The sequence below is a fragment of the Ammospiza caudacuta genome, chromosome 1 (genome assembly GCF_027887145.1).
Source record: "Ammospiza caudacuta isolate bAmmCau1 chromosome 1, bAmmCau1.pri, whole genome shotgun sequence".
Classification (NCBI taxonomy): Eukaryota; Metazoa; Chordata; class Aves; order Passeriformes; family Passerellidae; genus Ammospiza; species Ammospiza caudacuta.
Window position 1 is genome coordinate 5,088,961 of NC_080593.1, and position 15,356 is coordinate 5,104,316.

At 49.8% G+C, this 15,356-nt stretch overlaps 1 protein-coding gene across 2 annotated transcripts in view; it reads right to left on the reverse strand.

Moving 5' to 3' along the window:
- The window catches only part of LOC131558404 (mitogen-activated protein kinase kinase kinase 3-like), an 82,705-nt gene extending 67,605 nt beyond the window's left edge, over window positions 1–15,100 (reverse strand). For both annotated transcript variants that reach the window (XM_058806130.1, XM_058806120.1), the window contains exon 1: window positions 14,999–15,100. The gene's annotated coding sequence lies outside the window, so the exon portion shown is untranslated. The remainder of the gene's footprint in view (window positions 1–14,998) is intronic.
- Window positions 15,101–15,356: the final 256 nt, after the last annotated feature.

Genomic DNA, 15,356 nt, shown 5'->3' on the forward strand with positions numbered 1-15,356 from the left:
GACTGTGAGAACCTTACAGAACCTTACAGCCTGCAGAGCACAGCCATGGGCTCACAGAACCTCACAGCCTGCAGAGCACACACTGCCCAAAGCTCAGAGCCCTCTCAGGGCCTCCCAGGTCTGCCCTGCCTCTCCTGCCAACCCTTCCCCACCCAAATTTCCCGAAGCTGTGGTTGTGCAGAGCCTGAGCACTGCCTGTTGCCTGCTGCAGTGCACACATTGCAGCAGAGTTGCCCAAGCTGTGCCATCACCCAGTGCTCCCCCAGTGCAAGGCAGCAGCTTCCTATGGCTGCACTCACTCTGCTTCACTCCCCAAGCCTGGTGGAGGGAAGGAAGGATGATGCCACTGAGGAAAAGCTGGGTCTTGCCTCTAAACCCAGCTCAGGGCATTGCAGAAGTTGAGACGGAGAGCATGACAGCTCACCAGGGCCAAGAGCAGACTGCAGGGGAGGCAGTGGGATGAGTAATTTCCTCTCCTGCCACGTCCAGCCTGGTGTGGAGCAATGGAAAGTCACAAATGTGGGCATTCTGTCCAGCTCAGAGAAAGTCTGACCTGGGGACTTTCAGAAAAGAGAAGCCCATCACCCTTGAGAGACCATGAGCCACCAAGGCAGCTGTGCAACACCTCTGAACTGGCAGAGCAGCTGCTCCAAAATCAGGTCACTTATTAGGCACAGTGGGGAAGCAGTCAACTCCTTTTAGAAGAAAGCTCTGGAGAAACACAGCTCAGCTCAATATTGATTCCCACGGCTCCGTTACAGACAGACAGAATTAATTTCCACGATGGAAAGAAACATATGCCTGTGTATCAAAACAAAATACAGAAGCCTTTCCAGTCCTCTGGCTGCATTTCAATGCAAACCAGAAGGCTGTCATGATAGAGAGATTTCAGTTTTCTAATTAATTCTCCCTGCTGAGAGTTTAATACTGCTAATTGATGAGGAGAGGTGGTGTCCAGACAGTGCCTGCAATTCCTTTTTACATCTTTAGGCCAAGTCCTCTCTAAATTAAATAATAATAAGGCAGATTTGTTCCCTGTGTGCACTGTGCCTTGCTCCAGCTCCCTCCTCCCTAGGAGATGTCTGGTGGAGGAGGGAAGGGAGGCAAAGCCCATGTCAGAGCTCTTTACAAGTGCTGGAAGTCTTCCTGGAAAACGTCATCTGTGATACTGTCACTTCCACAGGACAAGCCAAGAGAAAGAGCAGTGGTGCCAGGGACACTGCCTGTCCCATGAAACACCCTCCATGCATCTGGGAGAGCTTCTCCCCCTGCCACAGAGCAACTACTCAGCCAAGAGATGTCCCATAACACTTCCAAAACCCACACAAAATGTACTATGGTGTCAGGAAATGCATCTGCAGAACAGCCCCAACCAAGTGCCTCCAGCAGCAAAAAGATGTCACAGGTGCAGAGGAAGGTTGGCTGCTCACCTGCAGCATGGAACAGTTCTCATCCTTAACCCTAAATGTTGATCTCACACTGGTGTTGACCTCTGGAGCCAGCAAAGTGATCCTAAGAGCAAAAACCAGCACAGCCTCAGTAGGAGAAGGCAGCTCAGCACATGCCTGGATAGGAAATTCCTGCTCCCATTCCCTACAGGAGCACATGCTCCAGTCCCTCCCTGATCAGAATCTGCCCCTTTGCTCTCCAAACTCAGCAATTCCAACCCCAGCGCTCTGAGCTGCGTTTGGGGAATGAGAAATAAAACCCAACCCACGTTCACCGTGCTGTGGTTACCAAGCAGTGACAAACCAAGCAATGCTGATGGTCCCCAAGCTCTGGGCTGACACACCAGCACTGCTCTGCTTGTCATGGCAATAGCATTTCCACCTGCACCTCTCTGACACCTCCTCTGGGAGCCTCTGCTGTACATCATGGCCAGCAGAGCCAGCTGTGCAGAGGTCCAGCTGGCTGACCTCTCCTTTCCAAAAGGCTTCTATTTTTTCCCCTCTTTATTATTATTAGTTTTCAAGCCACCTACTCCATCATAAATATCAAGTAAAATTAGCTTATTCCTAGAATGCTATAAAAAGACAAGCTCATGCCTGCACAAACTGACAGCAAGTTAAGGAGAAGGCTCCAAATATGCCAAAAACATCAAGTCAAGAGCTTTTGGCCCTTTTACTACAAAATCCTATTGCTGCAAGCAACAATTGCAACTGTGCAGGTTGAGTCATGTGTGTGCAGAGTTGGGTGCCTGCTGCTCCTCCTCAGTGCCCTGAGCAAACCCCTCCTGTCTCCCCTATTAATAAATACACACCAGGTGGATGAGAAGATCTCACAGGACCTTTTCCATCTCTTTTCTGCTTAGTCACAGGATAAATATCTCCCAGGCTGTACAAGAACACGCTGCTCTGCCTGCCTGTGGTGGGAGAGCTGCCCTCTGAGGATGCTTTGTCTTCCAGATGTTCACAGAATCCCAGAATGGCTCTGCTGGGAAGGGAGCTCTGGAGATCTCCCAGGCTGCACGTCCAGGCAGGTTTTGAATACCTCCAGAGGCAGCTAACAGGGATTACCCAAGGGAACTTATACAACAGAGGACTTGCATGAGCCTGGTGCTCACCTTCAGAGAGCTCTGAGGCACCCAAGCAAGTCCCCCAATTCCTGTCCCACAGGAACCTCATTTTTGTATCATTTTTGTACTATCAGAACACTGCTCTGAGGTCTCAAGCCTGCTGCTGTCCAAGATGGAAAAGCATTTCATTTATTTTTGCAAAAGGCAGGTTGGCAAGAGCACAGACAGCAAACATCGAGGTCAAGCCTCCTGTGAGAGATTGTCAGAAAAAAAGCACAAAAACCCAACCACTCCAGAAAGGGAAATGCAGGGAACCAAAGGGTTTGGGGAGAAGAGGCTCCAATGCATTTTAAGTGTTGAGGTTTACAAGGCAATTTCCATTGGCATTGATTCATGCCACAACAGCAGCAAGGCTCTCTCTTGGTTCTAAAATGCCTGAAGAGTGCAAGGCTTCCGCAAGAGACACAACCCAAAGAGTACCTGAGAGCCTCAAAGCCACAGATCTGTGAATTTCACCATGCAAGGAAAAAAATATTTCACTACATCAACCATAAAAAATACCCCACAACATTAAGAAAAAAGACCCACAAAAAACAACAACCAAAAAAAAACCCCAGAAACAAAACCAAACAAAACCCAACAAAAACAAAAAAACAAAACAAACAAATAAATAAAATCCCACAACAACAAAAAACCTACCAAAAGCCACACAGCCCAAATATCTCTTGCAACAAGATGGACACCAAGGGATGGGGCAGCTGGGAGTAGAAGGTTTTGCTTCATTTCTTGCTGAACAATGGGATAACCCTGAGCATTGCAAATTCTCACAGGATTCTGTGATTTTCATAAGAACCTTGTTCCTGGAGTCACATGATTACATCAGAATCCACACTTCCCCTTTTTTTTTTTTTTTTGTTAAAAGAAATAAATCTGTATTTTTTTGGAGGAAAGAATGTTATCTAAAATTCCTTTTTGCCAACACTATACACTGGGAACCTTAGACTGGACAGGGAATGACTTAATTTTTGGGAGAGGTGGGTTCCTTCAACATCTCCATCTGTAAATTAGAGATCAAAAAATACAGCTTTGATAGCAACACCTGCCTAGAAATTAAGCAGCCCCTTTGGGGTATCCCGATACTGGCTTTCCTAGTCAAAAGAACATTATGCACTGGGGGACAATACCAAGGCACAGCAGTTTGAAAAACAATAAAATAATAATACAGCAGAACAGCTTTCCAAATTTTGTTCCCACTTCTTTTATCCAGCATCAAGCAGGGTAAAACCATGGAATTCAGCTATGCCAGTTCATCTGCTGGCATTCCCTGCTCACCAAACCCACCGGGTTCACAGCTGCAGGTGGATCTTGCCCAGCAGAAATTTACCTGATTGTAAAAATTAGTCTATAAATAAGGACTTGACTGTGACCATGTTCACAGGAGTGCCAGGATGAGGGAAGAGACAAGGATCTGACTCCATGTTTCAGAAGGCTTAATTTATTATTTTATTATATATATTACATTAAAACTATACTAAAAGAATAGAAGAAAGGATTTCATCAGAAGGCTAGCTAAGAATAGAAAAAGAAAGAATGATAACAAAGGTTTGTGTCTCAGACTCTCTGTCCAAGCCAGCTCACTGTAATTGGGCATTAATTGGAAACAATCACATGAGACCAATCCCAGATCCACCTGTTGCATTCCACAGCAGCAGATAATCATTGTTTACATTTTGTTCCTGAGGCCTCTCAGCAGGGAAAACCCTAAGGAAAGGATTTTTCAGAAAATATCATGGCTACACTTGACCTTCTGAAAAAGGCTGTGCTGGATCTCACAGAGCTCATCCCGTGGTCTTGCTGGGCCTGGGCCAGTGTCACCGTGGCACTACAGGCCCCTGGGCTGCAGCTGCCCACCAGTTCAGAAAAATAAACTGTGGACATGTGTTCAAATACTCCTCACGAGCACCACAAAGAGCAGAAGAGCTCAAGTCACGTTTGTTTCCTATTTTTGCATGGAACAAAACAATTAAGACCCAGAAGGCTTGGATCTGTAATGTGCTAGGCCATGCATTAAATACATGCATATAAATAATATAAATAATTAAATACATTAAATATCCATGGAAAAAAAGAGGGTAAAGACTACATTTTTGGTTAAGTCAGTGTTTTTTATCTATTTTGTCCAACCTAACTAGCAAAGATGCAGAGAATTCAGAGGTGGAGGAGAACATGAAGGGCCTGAGCAGTTGTGGGGCTCACAGCAGCTCCTGGCACAGGGTGCTTGGGCAGGCAGCAACCCCGAGCCAAACCCTGGGGTGGCTCCATCACCTCCCTGGAGCTCTGCTTGCCATTCCTCGAGCTCCAGGGCTTTGCTTTTCATCAGCTTTTCACACAAACAGAAGCAGGGCAGCTCCTCCTGCTCGCTGGGCACAGAGCAAGGGAAGCTCAGAGCAAGGGAAGCTCAGAGCAAGTGTGAAAAAAGCTTATTTTATTATTGGCTTTTCACAAATATTAAAATGAATATTATATGTGTTCTGTTAGAAAGTTATGCTGTATTAATTCTCTTAAGTAGTGAGTTAAATACAATTTTAGGTTATAAAATGAGGTTAAAATAGAAACTATGCTGTGTAAGATTTTTTTTCTAAAGAAAGGACTCACAGTGAGATAGCAGCCACAGGACACCTGAATCTTTCAGAAAAAAGAGAATTTATTGCTCCATTATCAGGAGAAATGAACTTCCTCCTGCCTCAATTGGGCAGGATGATGCTATTAGGATTAAGAGGAAAAAGTTGACAATGACCAGACAGAATCCTGTGTTTGAATGGAATTTATGCATCATGTATGAGATGTATGAATATACAACAGGTTATTGTTTTTAAGGGTTAATCCTTTGTTAATGTGTGTCCTTTTCCAGGCTTGTGCTGCCCAGAAAAAGATACCCAGACTGTCTGTAACTCTTTGTTTCTGTTGTCTCATATTGTCCTAATCCAAATTATTATTACTCTAATTATATTACTATTTTTATAACCATTTTATTACTATTAAACTTTTAAAATTTTAAAAACAAGTGATTGGCGTTTTTCACAGCAAGGAAAGCTCCTGGCAAGGGGAGCTCAGAGCAAGGGGAGCTCCTGGCACAGCTCTGGGTCCCTGCATTGTCCCAGCCCAGCTCCCGGGGAAGGAGCCCAAGCCTGTTCAGTCACATTGTTCTGCTCAGCCCTGGCCCAGGGCTGGGCCATGGAGCTGCTGCTGTTCCCAGCACGGATCTGCAGCTCCAGCCCTGAGCACACCAGGACGCCCTTCTGCCTCCCCTGGCTGCAGAACCAACCCCACAAGCTCCAGCACTGACCATGCCCAGCATTAGAGGCTGGTTCACAGCTATCAAATTCCTCCACCAAACCCTGGCTCCTGCCAGCCCTGCAAAAGATGGGCACACCAAACCCACAGCACCACAAATCTCCCTATCCAAACAATCACCTTCTGCCTGCCCAGGATTTCCCCTCCCTTCTCTCTGTCTGCTCTCAGGCGCCTGCAAACAGTGGCTGGGCTTGGGAAGTGTGAAAAATGCCTATTTTATGATTGGCTTTTTGCAATATTCAAATGAATATTATGTGTGTTGTGTTAGAAAGTTATGCTGTATTGATTCTCTTAAGTAGTGTGTTAAATATAGTTTTAGGTTATAACTATAGGTTAAACCTATAGTTTAGGTTTAAAATGTTAAAATGGAAACTATGTTATGTAGGATACTTTTTTCTAAAGAAAGGACTCACAATGAGACAGCAGCCACAGGACACCTGAATCTTTCAGAGAAAGAGAATTTTTTGCCCTATTATCAGGAGAAATGAACTTCTTCCCACCTTGCTCGGGCAGGATGATGCCATCAGGATTCAGAGGAAGAAGTTGACACTGACCAGACAGAATCCTGTGTTTGAATGGAATTTATGCATCATGTATGAGATGTATGAATAGGCAACAGGTTATTGTTTTATTCCTGCCAGCCCTGCAAAGGATGGGCACACCAAACCCACAGCACCACAAATCTCCCTATGCAAACAATTCTGCCTGCTCAGGATTTCCCCTCCCTTCTCTCTGCCTGCTCTCAGGTGCCTGCAGACAGTGGCTGGGCTGGGGAAGGATTACACAGAGGCTGCTGCAGCCTTGCTGCAGAGGTGTCAGAGCACCTGGGGACCTCCTGCCCTCTGAAGCTGTCACAGCGCTCTGATTCTCTTCTGGTTGATGTTTATCTTGCTGCACTTGCTTCTCAAGGATGTCTGTGCTGCTGCCTTTGAACCACACAGGAAAAACACAGAAAGTGAATCCAGGGTCTACACATAAATAAATAAATATTTTTTAAAATAATAATCAGATTAACCAAACATTAAAACACCTCTTGCTAAGACTCTGCTCTGCTGCACCAAAGTCCCCTATCTGAGGAAAGACAGCCAAAAAAAAAGAAAAGAAAAAGATGAAATTAATGAAATTACAGTTTAGTTTGTAGAATTTCCTCTGTACCTCCTTCTCCTTCCCCAGAAAGATTTGCTCTAAAAGGAAAATACCACTCGTCATGTTTCTATCCTTGCGTATTTAAGAGGAGAACCGCAGCCTACAGCTCTGAAATATTATTAGCACCTTTCCCCTTTTTACACCAAACCACGACTAAATGAAACATGCTACAAAAACCAAACAGACATGGAAGTTACAGGTCTTTTTTCTCTTTCATCCCCTTTTTAAAATGAAGTACTTTCTGTGCCAGCTCTGAAAACCAGATCACACATACAAAGAAACGAGTTTGGAAATCCCCCTCCCTCCACCCCCACTGCTATATGCTAAGGAAACCAGATGCCCAGAGCCAGCCAAAAAATGATCTCAGCCATTCTTAAGAGAGCCTACAGTGCATTTTCATGAGTCATGGAAAGCAACAACTCGTTGCTTTGGTAATGCTAGGTAAGCAACTGGTCACCCATCCCCAAGCAGACCTGCAGCAGTAAGTCACAGAGCAGCCCCTGTCCTGACAGATTACATCAGAGACAGCCCCAAAACAGAGCTCTGCAGCAAGGCACCCTGCAGGAGCTTTTATGGGATATAAATTGTGTCCCAGGAAAGCATTTAGCACAGCTTGCAGCAGCCAGGATCCCCCATGGTCCTGACCTGGGGTGTTGCCAGTGCTCCACACTCGGGGCAGGCAGAGAGGAAGCAGGAAAGAGAGGGAAGCAGGGATTAGCAAGAATCCTCTTTGGGCTGGAGACACTCCTGACATAGGTGGTGATGTCCTAGAGCCCTTTAACCATTCCTGTCCAAGGTTTTAGAAATCCAGCCCAAGATGGGTCAGGGAGGAGGTCACATCCCCACGCACCAAGGGGAGATCCTGCTCACCACACCCCATGTTCTTCCACAGACAATTTCATCAGCTCCTGGTGATTCCCACAGCAACAACAGCCTGGGAAGCTCCCACAGGGGTGAGACACCAAACTGCACCTCTCTGGCAACACCTGGCCTGAAAGGCAAATTAATTTCTCAACGTGAACCAGGTACAGGAAGCCTTGCTCCATCTCCTCAAACCTCAGGGCACCACACCACCTCCCTGGGACAGCCCCACTGGGCTCCTGAAAGGGAAGCTCTCCAGCACAGGATTTCCTGGACACAGACTAATACCAGAACTAGCTCATTCTCATCCAGAGATGAAGACAGTCACAATCTTCAGCACCTCTTGTGCTGAGTCCAAAAGCCAATTGTGAAAACACATCCTCAGCCCTTACAGGCTCACACCAGATTTTATTCACACCTGAAATGATGGAGGTGAAGTTGCTGAAATATTGGAATAATTAAACAAACATTTTCTCCCTTTTTCTACAGCATCAGCCAGGTGTGTTGTGCATGTCTTTGACATTTCAGCTGCTCAGGAAGGGCACTGTGGAGAGTCTCACCATCACCAATCCAAACAAAAATAGGCAAAAATGGGCATGGGTCCTCAAGTCCTTCTTTCCAGCCATGTCACAAGAGGAGCAAGCAGACCTCAGCCTAAGCCACCAGAGCAGCAAATCCAGCCAGCAAAGCCCCCAGGAGCCATCCCAGCAGGACAGGAGTGGGACAGAGCCCACTCTGTGCCGTGTGGTTCCCCACCCAGGGAGCCCTGATGGTCCCTGCCCGCCCCAACACCCAGCAGATGTCAGCAGATGTCAGCAGGGCTTCCCTTGGCTGCCTCTGCCAGGGCAGGAGCAGCTCCTGGGCCTTAACAGGAGCCAAGGGCAGAGTTTTCCAGTGCAAAGCCAAAAAATTACCTGGCAGGATTTGTCTCACCATGACCTCTACCAAGGCACCACTCGGAAAGGACACGGGGAGAGCACTAAAATGATTCTTTTTCTTCTGGCATCACACACTCAGCTCAGGAACAGCTCAAATACATCCTGCAACAACATCCAGAGCTGGACCTTGACCCTTTCAGTAAAACCAATGATGTAATAAGCTAAGCACAGCTCTGTTTATCTCTTTTACTTGCTACCAGCACTGTCCAAAGAAAAATAACTGGAATATCTTGCATATTTCTCTAATGACTCTTGCTATTCTGTTAGCACCAGCACAGAGGGACTAAGACCAAGGAGCAGCAAAGCAGTGGTTTATTAACCACGAGGTGCTGAGGTTTCCCAAAAGCCACTCTCCAAGAGGAAATCAGCAGAAGGATTCCAGTAGAATAAACCAAAGCTGCAGTTCTGTGCTGAAAGGCAAGCAGAAGGCATTGAGGCTGCAGTATGAACACTTCCCACCAGAAAGGAAAGCTCTCCAGGAGCTTGGCCCAGACTGGTATGTTAATTGAAGGATGCTTCATCAAACTGCTCCACAGCTCCACACTACACCAATGCAACAAAAGGAAGCCCAAATCTCTGATTTGAGGTACTGGTTATTCATCACTTGCACACTCCCAAACCTCTCTGTCCCACAGACCCAGCTCACACACCTCCCTCCAACCACACACTCCCACAGCATGGTGATTCCAGGGTTATCACCCCTCTGTGGCTAACACTATCATCAGCCCCCATCTGCATCACCAAGCTGTAGATAATAGGTTATCAGCTGCCCTCGGCAATGACACTGCACTGACCCTGCAAAAGGGAGACAATTCCCCAGGGCACTCCCCAGGCAGGGACAGAGAGGAAGAGGAGAGAGGCTGAGAGGAAGAGGGTATTTGAGAGTTTTTCTGTGTGCACTTTCACCTGTTCTGCCCTGTGATAACAAATCTCACCCTCACACCTTCTCCTCAAACAACCCTTCCTTATCAATCACTGCCCCATGCAGGGGATGCCCAAAGCTTTAAATTTGTATCTGGGCAAGATCTCACTGTTATTAAGAGCTGGTGAGAGCCAGCTGTGCCCATCACCCTGTGTCCCCCACCCTCCTGCAGAATCCTCATGGTTTGGGATAGAGCATCCCTGTTGCCACCTCACACAGTAAAAGGTGCAGATAGCTCACTGTGAAGAATTCAGGATGAGCTAAATTCTTCTGGGCTGTTATTTACTGTGGATGGCACTGCACTATTTCCAGTTCACAACTAGACTGTGATGATTTGACTTCTGCTCTAAAAGGGAAATACCACTCAACATGTTTCTATCCTTGCTTATTTAAGAGGAGACCACAGCCTACAGCTCTGTAATATTGAAAGCCCCCAAAACAAGAGTTTGCAGCACAAAACTAGTCAGCAATCTGAGTAATCCACCATGCCCATCACAAGGGACTTCGATGCACATCCATGGAATGGAACAGTTCAATTGAAAGGGATTTACAGTGATCACCCAGTCCTGACCACTTCAGGACGGCAGGACAAGGACAGACCTCATCAGATGTGCCAAAGCAGCAGCATTTCCTCTGACCCTCTGCACCAGTTCAGCACAGGGTTCACTCTTACACACAATAGCTGTGCTAAGGACAGTGATCTGCAAATTTTTCACTATTTCCTTGGGGATTTGGGAGCACCTGAAGGCCACTGGGCAGTGCACACTTTGCAGGTGGACAAGACAAACATAACTATAACGAAATAGGAGCACTCAAAGCTTTGCAGGGGCCACAGAGCACTGATGGATTCAAGGCGTTCCTACCTCCATCACAAAGGCTTCTTATCTCACAAATTACTTTCCCAAAGCAACAGTACAAAGTCTTTTTCTCCATGTGAATCACCCAGCTATCAATCAGATGACTTTCTGTCACTTGGCCACGCGAGCATTGCGGAGCACCTCCAACCCACCCACCCAGGGCTGGATTTTTCCAAGCAATTTGGTGTTTAATCTCCACCTGAAGGCTTGAGCCACCCTCCCAGCCCCCGGGAGCTGGCCTGAGCACGGGTGTTTGCACAGCAGCCCACGCAGGAGCCGGGCCAGCTCCTTCCAGGATCCGCTGGAGCCGCCGGGCACGGCGCGCTGTGCCAGCCGGACTTTGGCCCGGGCAGCTCCTGAGCCAGGCTGGCTCAGCTCCACCCTGCTCACTGCTCCTACAGCTCCTTCTCTGCCTGGGCTGCACTCCCCAGAGTGCAGAGGATAAAATCACACAGGCTCGTGCAGAAGTGATGATTAGTTCTGCGTAAAATGGTGGCCGGCCTGGGGTTTGAATCAGGAGAGCAGAACCAGCCACGGATTCTCGTTAATTCTGAGCCACTTTGTCTCCACTAATATTTATATTAAAAAAGGTGTTTGGGGAAGGCATCTGGGAGCTGAACCCCCTCTTCTAGAGGGTACAGGTGCACCTTTCACTTTTGACCTCTAAATGACTCAGAATGCCCAGGTCAAACCCTCTGGGCTCCCTTCACAGACATTCCAGGTACCCTGGGAACAGGAGCTGGCACCTGAGACCAGACACAGAGATGACATGCAATGCTGTGTCCCCATCCCTGGTCACAGAGACAGGGATGTAGAGCTGCAAGGGTCCCCATCACGGGCCAGGCTGATGCTGCTTCTTCCACCATCCAAGCCTTGTGGCTCCAGGGGAAGATCCTGGCACAAATCCCCACTGCCAAAACAAAGCAGGGAGCCAGGTAACCCCCTGCCTGCAGCCCCTACAGAGTGTTCTTCCCATGCTCCTCATGCCCATGCAACAGGTCTGCTGCAGGGAACAGCTTCCCAGGGCCTTTGAAGAGCAAGGCATCAGTTTTTAAAGGAGATCTTAGCTATTAATTTGTGTCATTAAAGATGAACTGAGACAGACTGGTTAGATGATAGAATTGTTAAGGCAGGAAAAGACCTCTGACATCACTGAGTCCAATCATTAACTCAGCACTGCCAAATCCACCTCTAAACCACGTCCCCAAGTGCCACATCCACACTGTTTTTGCACTCTTCCAGGGATGGTGATTCCACCACTTCCCTGGGCAGCCTGTGCCAATGCCACCCTTGATTTGGGCACCAGCAGCATTTTAGTGACTAACAGGAAAATTATTTGGCTAGAGCAGATCAGAACTGCAGGGACAGACAGAAAGCAAACAGAAATGCCCCCACATCCACACTCCTGCATGCTCACCTGCACCTTCACAGACAGAAAACCCCTTATCTTGCCTGTCTGATGCTCACCACAGCACTGACCACATCAGATGAAGGCTCATGCCACATGGGATAGGGGCCAGCCTGCAGAGACAGCGTGGTTCAGGCACAACTGAGATGACATTCACCAGTCTGCATCTCACACTGCACTCAGCAAAGGCAGAAAAGGTGCCAGAAAGAAATGCTGAACTGCCCTGGCCTGTGGGAAAGGGGACCTACTCCTTGGAGGGACTCACCAAAAACATTTTGGTCACCCATTTCCTCTTGTGGAGGTTAAATATCTAAATAAATAAAGCCTGGGGATTGAGGGTGAAGCTGCCAGGTTCAGTATCAGTGGGCCATCTATAGCTTCCCCCCCTGTCTGGGGAAGTAATAAAAATATTTAAATCCATATTCCACTTGTTATGGCTCCACACTGCATTTTCCATCTCCCCAGTGCACAGCTGACATTCTGCACATTTGTGTGCACACTGTGCTTGGCCTGTGCTCTGTGCAAAGAGGGGAGTGGAAGGGACTGAGCCCAGCATCCCACTGAGCCACAGAAGGCATCAGTGAGCACCATCCCTGTAGGAGCCAGCCTGGAAAATGCTCGGCCACCTCCTGTGAAGGGCTGGCAGGTGCAGCACAGGACAGGGACATGCATGCCATCTCAGGATCTAAGGAGTCCAGAGGGATGAAATGTGCTTCCTTAGGCCAGATGAACTGCACAGCTTAAACTGGAGTTGAATCTTTTTCTTAATTTTCTTTCAGATGATTCCTTCAGTCTGGAGAGCCGAGGCAGACTCCAAGCAATCACTGCCTCTTTTCTTCTACGTGCACTCCAAAGCCAGCCTGCCTTCCCCGAGCAGTCTAATAAAAGATATCCCTTCTTACAGCAAAGCCTGACTCACTTCCCTCCAGCCTCGACCAGCAGGTCCCCGACAGCAGGGCCAGATCCAGCAGAGCAGAGGATGCTGCCAGCCCTCGCGCTCATTCCCACGTCCATCTGGGAGCACATCGCTCTCCATGCTGCAGCAGCACACTCCATCCCACGGCTCTGCCAGGGAGCCAGACACACCATGGCAGCCTCACCAGGCATCTTCCCAATGGGAAAATTCTCAGAGCATCAAGTCCAAGCTGCAGGAGAAAAATCCTGAAGCATCAGGGAGCAGCAGGAACGTTCCGGACGGGACGGAGCCGCTCCTCTGGCCGCTGCAGCCGCCGGATTTTTGCGCCGGAGTCGCTTCGTCTGGGTGAAAATCCAGACCACATCTCTCTCTGTGTGAGAACACTTCCCTCACAGGCTCTGAGAGCCTCCAAAAAAATAAATGCATTGCCCATCAGCACACGTTGACATGGCAGAGCTGCGGGTTCCTGGTGGAGATTAAGGAGCCATGGAAAAAATTGCGGCACCAAAACACGTTCACACGAGGAAGGTATAAAAGCTTCTTTACATCCACATCCCACCAGGCTGGCAGCCCATGCAGCCTTGCGTCCTGCCTCAACAGAGGAGCTTTTACAAGCTGCACAACCTTCCCAGGGCAAAGGCTGTGCCCAGCTGTGGAGGTCTGCCCTGATCAGCAGGAGCCCTGGGAAACCTTGAATCCCTGTTTATAATTAATGTCAGGTTAGGGGTTCTGGAAATTGGACCATATGACACAGGCAGAGCAAAGCCCCAAATGCAACTGATCTCATGCACACCTGAGGAGCTGCTTCCCAGAGCTGCACTCCATGCACAAATCCTGCATGGAGCTACGTCAAACTGCACATACCAGACTCCAAATAAATCCAGAAGGTGTCACAGAAAGAAATTCCCCCCAACCATTCACTCTCAACAAAGAAGTGAAATAGCTTGACCCTAGAAATCCCTGGGATCGCTTAAACCCTGCACAACTCCCAAGCCTCGAAATCCCAAGTGAGCCAGGTGGTTTTGGTTCATGCACCAGCAACACATGCAAGACCCTTCCCCGAACCAGGAGCAGGTCCACTACCAAAAACGACTGGTTTATAAACAGGAGTTGAAGAGGATGATAAAGGCAGCAGCCGAGGGAGAAGCCTCTCTCCGGGCTGTATCAGGGCCAGCAAGATCCGTACTTGGCTACCCTGCAGGACCTGCCCGGCCGGTCCCCGGCTCCCACCTCTGCTCCGCTCCTCCGGCACAGCCGCGCAGGGCTGGAGTTCGGTGCCGGCAGCACAAATCCTTCCTGAGCATCATCCCGGCTCGTGGCACAGCCCCCCGGCAGCCGCTCGCTCCGTCCGGGTGGAAATCCAGCTTTCCCAGAAATCCAGCTTTCCCAGAAATCCAGCTTTCCCCGAAATCCAGCTTTCCCCGAAATCCAGCTCTCCCAGCTCCGCCGGCCGCTCGCACCACGCGGGTCCGGGTTTCGGGGAGCCTTCCTCCTCGCGCTCATCCCATCCTCACCGCTCCGGACAGACGGTGGAGGGAGAGCTCTGCAGGAGAGCGAGGGATGGCCAAGAACCCCCGCACCTCCCTGGATGCTTTCCAGGGAGCTGGCACCCAAGCGACCGCATCCCGAAACCGCTGGCTCCACACGCCAGCGCATCCCAAAACGTGTTTGGAGTCTAATCCCGGCGCTCGCTGTCAGCAGCTGCAGCTGGGACAGGCACCCAGGCGACAACCTGGGGACAACAGCGACCCGAGAGCAGCAGCATCAGGCGGGGGTGTGCGGGGAGCCCCGGGGAAGGGCAGCCCTTCAATCCGCTCCGCACCCACGGACACGGCCACCCGTGCTGGGGAGAACCCTTGGGGACCCCCCCACGGCTCCCCAAACACGGCCGCAGGGACAAGCTCCCACTTGGCTAGGCCAGAAAGGAAGGAAGAAAAACCCACGGAAGCCAGACCCGGCTGCAAAACTCTCGGTCACCGCTGCAGGCAGTAAAATAATTAAAAGAACGAAACTATTCACGGAGGCTCGGAGCCGGCGCCCGCGGAAAGAGGGGGTTAGGACGGACGGACGGACGGACTTACCGGGGTCACCCGCGGAGGGACATGCGCGGCCACCCGGGGCTGGTGTCACCACGTCGGGTCCCAGCGGCTGGCGCGGCCCCGAACGGCTCCGCTCGGCTCAGCTCCGCTCGGCTGGAGCTCAGCTGGGGCGGCGCACAAAAGCGGGAGGAAGCGGTGACGCGCGGAGCCGCCGCGGCCAATGGGACGGGCACGGGCACGGGGGCGGACCGGCCCCGCCAGGCACCGACCGACCGAGCGGGGCCGGGCCCTGCCCCGCCGCTGGGGGGCGACACTCGGGGCGCCGAGACCCGGGGGCAACTCCGACCCTGCGGCCGCTCAGAGCCCCGGGGCAGCTCCGAAACCCCGGGGGCAACTCTGA